Genomic DNA, 6,215 nt, shown 5'->3' with positions numbered 1-6,215 from the left:
GCAGTTTGAATCCACCAGGTGCTCCTTGGAAACTTTATGGGGCAGTTCTACTCTGTCCTATAGGGTTGCTATGAGTCAGAATTGACTCGACAGCACTGGGCTTTTATATATTTTTCTACATCAGGGCTTATTTATGATCATTCACTGAATAATGTGCAAGATCCATTCTAGACTTTGGAGTGAGTCTAGGTAGGTATGTCCACTAGGAGGGTGGATATAAGGACCTAGAACAGAGCTGAAGAGATAGATTTGAGGCAAAAAGACAGTTTAATAAATTGTAAGCACATAAATGGTTGCTAAAGCAAACAGAGTGGATAAGATCCATCCTTCTACAACATAGCACTGTGAAAGGAAAACAGGAACCAGTCTAGGGAGCCATGAAGTGCTTCACTGAAGGGAAAAAAAAAAAAAAAAAAATACAAGTATCTACTGAGTTTGGCCACTAGGAGGACCCTGAACACTTACCAGACAATTTCAGGGAACTGGTTTTTTTTTTTTTTTGGTTTTAGCAGACCTGTGTTAAAAATGGAGAAAGCGAGGTGAGACAGAAGCAAATAGAGCATATGGTCTTAAGTAGCTTGCCAATGAAATCAAGAAGACAGAAAAGATGACAGCTTAAGTCCATCAGGGGGTTGGACTTAAGAGGGGTTTTGGTTATTACTTTTGTGAGGTTCTGTTGGCACAAATTCCTGAAGGAAGAGAGGTAAAGAGACTGACTTTTCAGAGCCAAGTCATGAGATCAGGGAAAGCAGACATCCTGGGAGGGTTGAGCGGCGAGGGCCGGGGCAGGGAGGGGGGGGCCGTGTCTTGCTGATCCTTCATATCATAAAGCACCTTCAGGAAGACACGGAAAAGTGCCCTAGATTAATAAAACTTTAGGCTTGCCAAATATCCACAGCATTTTCATACCACTTAACTTCTGTGGCCCCCCCCCAGAGGCTTTACAAAAGATTGCTTTCCCCGAGTTTAGTCTTAAGAATAAAGAATTTGTACAAAGGTTAAATAAAAAAAAAAACTTCAAAGTAGCACCAACCTTGGAAAAGATCTTTTATTTCCCCTTGCTTGGACCTCCTTCCCAGAGGACATCCTCCTTTTAGCTGTGGGGCTTGGGGAGAGACCCTCACACACAGGGACAGAACCTCACCCGCCCCATGCGGCCTCATGTAGCTAGTCCTCGGTATCAGATCCAATAGGCCAGGCCCAAGGGGCAGAGAGGACAGAAGCCCACAGTGGCAGCAGCTACAGTCACAGCCCCAGTAGGTCTGCCACCCCGCACCCTCCGCACCCCCGCTACCCCCCAGCCCATTCACCATCTCATCTCTGCGACCAGACACCACTGGCCTTTCCAGAAACCCCTGGCCCCGCCCTTCCTGGGGGCTCCCAGAGGCTCCTCCTCGCGGCCCTCACAGGCCCTGCCCCTCACCAACACCTCCCATGGGCCACGCCTTTCCACACATATCCTGGCAAACCCCGTGATCTGGGGACCGAGCTCCCCGCAGCTATTCTGGCTTTTCCACTTTGACTCAGTGACCACTGAGCGAGAGGTTGCCTGCTGGTTGCCCAGGCATTGTTCTGGGCACTGTGGATAAAGTTAAAAAAAAAAAAAAAAAAGTCCCTCCCCTCCAGGAGCTTCTATTCCAGTCAGCGGAGACAGACCACAAGCTAATACACAAATAAATATATCGCTAATGGTGGCCGGGAGTGGTTAAGCGCTGGCCTGCTAACCGAAAGGTCAGCAGTTCAAACCCACCAGATGCTCTGTACGAGAAAGATGTGGCTGTCTGCTTCCTAAAGATTTACAGCCTGTGCTCTCTCCTACAGGGTCGCTATGAGTGGGACTGCAGGCAATGGGGTGATGGGTGGCCGTAAAATAAAGCAGAGTAAGGAGGAGGGGAATGCGGGTGGACATCCTTCGTACAAGCTGGCAGTCAGAAAAGGCTACTCTGATAAGGTGATACTTGATCAGTCATTTCTTCCCGGTAATCAGAAATTCTGTGACTACCAGAGGAAAGAATATTCCAGGAACAGTAAGCTTAAAGATGCTGAAGAGGCCAATGTCGCTGGAGCAGAGCCAGCTGGGGAAAGTGGTGGCTAGGGAACAAGGCTCTCTTCTGCCTCTCTCTTCCGCTGGCCTCCGCTTCCTGAGTGTGAGCATGCGGTGGCGTCCTAGACCTGATCAGGAATGCCTACAGGCTGGACAGTGTGACAAATAAGCCACGTGACTGCCCTGTGTGAGCCCTGGTTATCACTCCATGACCAGCGGCAAAGGTGGTTACGTGGTGTTGATGGAACAGTAAAATTATACTAAAGCAGATCGCTTTTTCAACCATGTAAGATACTTATGTGTAGGGTTGCCGCATAAAATACAGGATGCTCAAAGAAATTTGAATTTCAGATAAGCAAGGAATAATTTTTTTTAGTATATGTATGTTCCATGGAAAATTATTCCTCGTTGCTCTGAAATTCCGAGTTAACTGGGTATCAGGCATTTTTATTTGATCAAATTGGCAGCTCTAATGTTGGAATTCAGGTGAAAAGTCTGGAGGCTTAGAGCTGTGCTGCATTAAGCCAGACAGGAGCCTGAGGCAAGAGGAAAAATGTGTGCCCCTTTTATACATGTTTTTAGGTACTTTTTTTTTTTTTAATAATTTTTATTGAGCTTTAAGTGAACGTTTGCAAATCAAGTCAGTCTGTCACCTATAAGCTTATATACACCTTACTCCATACTCCCACTCACTCTCCCCCTAATGAGTCAGCCCTTCCGGTCTCTCCTTTTGTAACGATTTTGCCAGTTTCTAACCCTCTCTACCCTCCCATCTCCCCTCCAGACAGGAGATGCCAACACAGTCTCAAGTGTCCACCTGATACAAGTAGCTCACTCTTCATCAACATCTCTCTCCAACCCATTCCATGTCTGATGAGTTGTCTTCGGGAATGGTTCCTGTCCTGGGCCAACAGAAGGTTTAGGGACCATGACCGCCGGGATTCCTCTAGTCTCAGACCATTAAGTCTGGTCTTTTTATGAGAATTTGGGGTCTGCATCCCACTGATCTCCTGCTCCCTCAGGGGTTCTCTGTTGTGCTCCCTGTCAGGGCAGTCATCAGTTGTGGCCGGACACCATCTAGTTCTTCTGGTCTCAGGATGATGTAAGTCTCTGGTTCATGTGGCCCTTTCTGTCTCTTGGGCTCATAGTTATCGTGTGACCTTGGTGTTCTTCATTCTCCTTTGATCCAGGTGGGTTGAGACCAATTGATGCATCTTAGATGGCCGCTTGTTAGCATTTAAGGCCCCAGATGCCACATTTCAAAGTAGGATGCAGAATGTTTTCATAGTAGTATTATTAGAAGTCCCCTTAAGCCATAGTCCCCAAACCCCCGCCCTTGCTTCGCTGACCTTTGAAGCATTCAGTTTATCCTGGAAACTTCTTGGCTTTTGGTCCAGTCCATTTGAGCTGACCTTCTGTGTATTGAGTATTGTCTTTCCCTTCACCTAAAGTAGTTCTTATCTACTAACTAATCAGTAAAAAACCCTCTCTCACCCTCCCTCCCTCCCCACCTCGTAACCACAAAAGTATGTGTTCTTCTCAGCAGTGTATAAGAGTTCCAATCTCTCCGCAGCCTCTCCAACATTTATTATTTTGTGTTTTTTGGATTAATGCCAGCCTTGTTAGAGTGAGATGGAATCTCATCGTAGTTTTAATTTGCATTTCTCTAATGGCTAATGATCGAGAGCATTTTCTCATGTATCTGTTAGCTGCCTGAATATCTTCTTTAGTGAAGTGTGTGTTTATATCCTTTGCCCACTTCTTGATTGGGTTGTTTGTCTTTTTGTGGTTGAGTTTTGACAGAATCATTTAGATTTTAGAGATCAGGCGCTGGTCAGAGATGTCGTAGCTGAAAATTCTTTCCCAGTCTGTAGGTGGTCTTTTCACTCTTTTGGTGAAGTCTTTTTTTTTTTAGATGAGCATAGGTGTTTGATTTTTAGGAGCTCCCAGTTATCGGTTTTCTCTTCATCATTTTTGGTAATGTTTTGTATTCTGTTTATGCCTTGTATTAGGGCTCCTAAGGTTGTCCCTATTTTTTCTTCCATGATCTTTATCGTTTTAGTCTTTATGTTTAGGTCTTTGATCCACTTGGAGTTACTTTTTGTGCATGGTGTGAGGTATGGGTCCTGTTTCATTTTTTTGCAAATGGATATCCAGTTAAGCCAGCACCATTTGTTAAAAAGACTATCTTTTCCCCAATTAACTGACACTGGGCCTTTGTCAAATATCAGCTGCTCATATGTGGATGGATTTATATCTGGGTTCTCAATTCTGTTCCACTGGTCTATGTGTCTGTTGTTGTACCAGTACCAGGCTGTTTTGACCACTGTGGCTGTATAATAGGTTCTATAATCAGGGTAGAGTGAGGTCTCCCACTTTCTTCTTCTTTTTCAGTAATGCTTTACTTATCCAAGGCTTCTTTCCCTTCCATACGAAGTTGGTGATTTGTTTCTCCATCACATTAAAAAATGACATTGGAATTTGGATAGGAAGTGCATTGTATGTATAGATGGCTTTGGTAGAATAGACATTTTTACTATGTTAAGTCTTCCTATCCATGAGCAAGGTATGTTTTTCCACTTCAGTAGGTCCTTTTTAGTTTCTTGTAGTAGTACTTTGCAGTTTTCTTTATATATGTCTTTGACACCTTTGGTAAGATTTATTCCTAAGTATTTTATCTTCTTGGGGGCTACTGTGAATGGTATTGATTTGGTGATTTCCTCTTCGATGTTCTTTTTGTCGATGTAGAGAAATCCAAGTGATTTTTGTATGTTTATTTTATAACCTGAGACTCTGCCAAACTCTTCTATTAGTTTCAGTAGTTTTCTGGAGGATTAGTTGGGGTTTTCTGTGTATAAGATCATGTCATCTGCAAATAGAGATAATTTTACTTCCTCTTTGCCAATCCAGATGCCCTTTATTTCTTTGTCTAGCCTAATTGCTCTGGCTAGGACTTCTAGCACAATGTTGAATAAGAGCAGTGATAAAGGGCATCCTTGTCTGGTTCCCGTTCTCAAGGGAAATGCTTTCAGGTTCTCTCCATTTAGAGTGATGTTGGCTGTTGGCTTTGCATAGATGCCCTTTATTATGTTGAGGAATTTTCCTTCAATTCCTATTTTGCTGAGAGTTTTTATCATAAATGGGTGTTGGATTTTGTCAAATGCCTTTTCTGCATCAATTGATAAGATCATGTGGTTTTTGTCTTTTGTTTTATTAATGTGGTGGATTACATTAATGGTTTTTCTAATATTAAACCAGCATTGCATACCTGGTATAAATCCCACTTGGTCGTGGTGAATTATTTTTTTGATATCTTGTTGAATTCTATTGGCTAGAATTTTGTTGAGGATTTTTGCATCTATGTTCATGAGGGATATAGGTCCGTAATTTTCTTATTTTATGATGTCTTTACCTGGTTTTGGTATCAGGGAGATGGTGGCTTCATAGAATGAATTGGGTAGTATTCCGTCATTTTCTATGCTTTGAAGTACCTTTAGTAGTAGTGGTGTTAACTCTTCTCTGAAAGTTTGGTAGAACTCTGCAGTGAAGCCGTCCGGGCCAGGGCTTTTTTTTGTTGGGAGTTTTTTGATTACCGTTTCAATCTCTTTTTTTGTTATGGGTCTATTTAGTTGTTCTGCTTCTGAATGTGTTAGTTTAGGTAGGTAGTGTTTTTCCAGGAATTCATCCATTTCTTCTAGGTTTTCAAATGTGTTAGAGTACTATTTTTCGTAATAATCTGATACGATTCTTTTAATTTCAGTTGGGTCTGTTGTGATGTGGCCCTTCTCGTTTCTTATTCGGGTTATTTGTTTCCTTTCCTGTATTTCTTTAGTCAGTCTAGCCAATGGTTTATCAATTTTGTTAATTTTTTCAAAGAACCAGCTTTTGGCTTTGTTCATTCTTTCAATTGTTTTTCTGTTCTCTAATTCATTTAGTTCAGCTCTAATTTTTATTATTTGTTTTCTTCTGGTGCCTGATGGATTCTTTTGTTGCTCACTTTCTATTTGTTCAAGTTGTAGGGACAGTTCTCTGATTTTGGCTCTTTTTGTATGTGTGCATTTATCGATATAAATTGACCTCTGAACACTGCTTTTGCTGTGTCCCAGAGGTTTTGATAGGAAGTACTTTCATTCTTGTTGCATTCTATGAATTTCCTTATTCCCTCCTTGAT

Source organism: Elephas maximus, chromosome 2 (genome assembly GCF_024166365.1).
Source record: "Elephas maximus indicus isolate mEleMax1 chromosome 2, mEleMax1 primary haplotype, whole genome shotgun sequence".
NCBI lineage: Eukaryota > Metazoa > Chordata > Mammalia > Proboscidea > Elephantidae > Elephas > Elephas maximus.
This window is presented reverse-complemented; position numbering follows the sequence as displayed.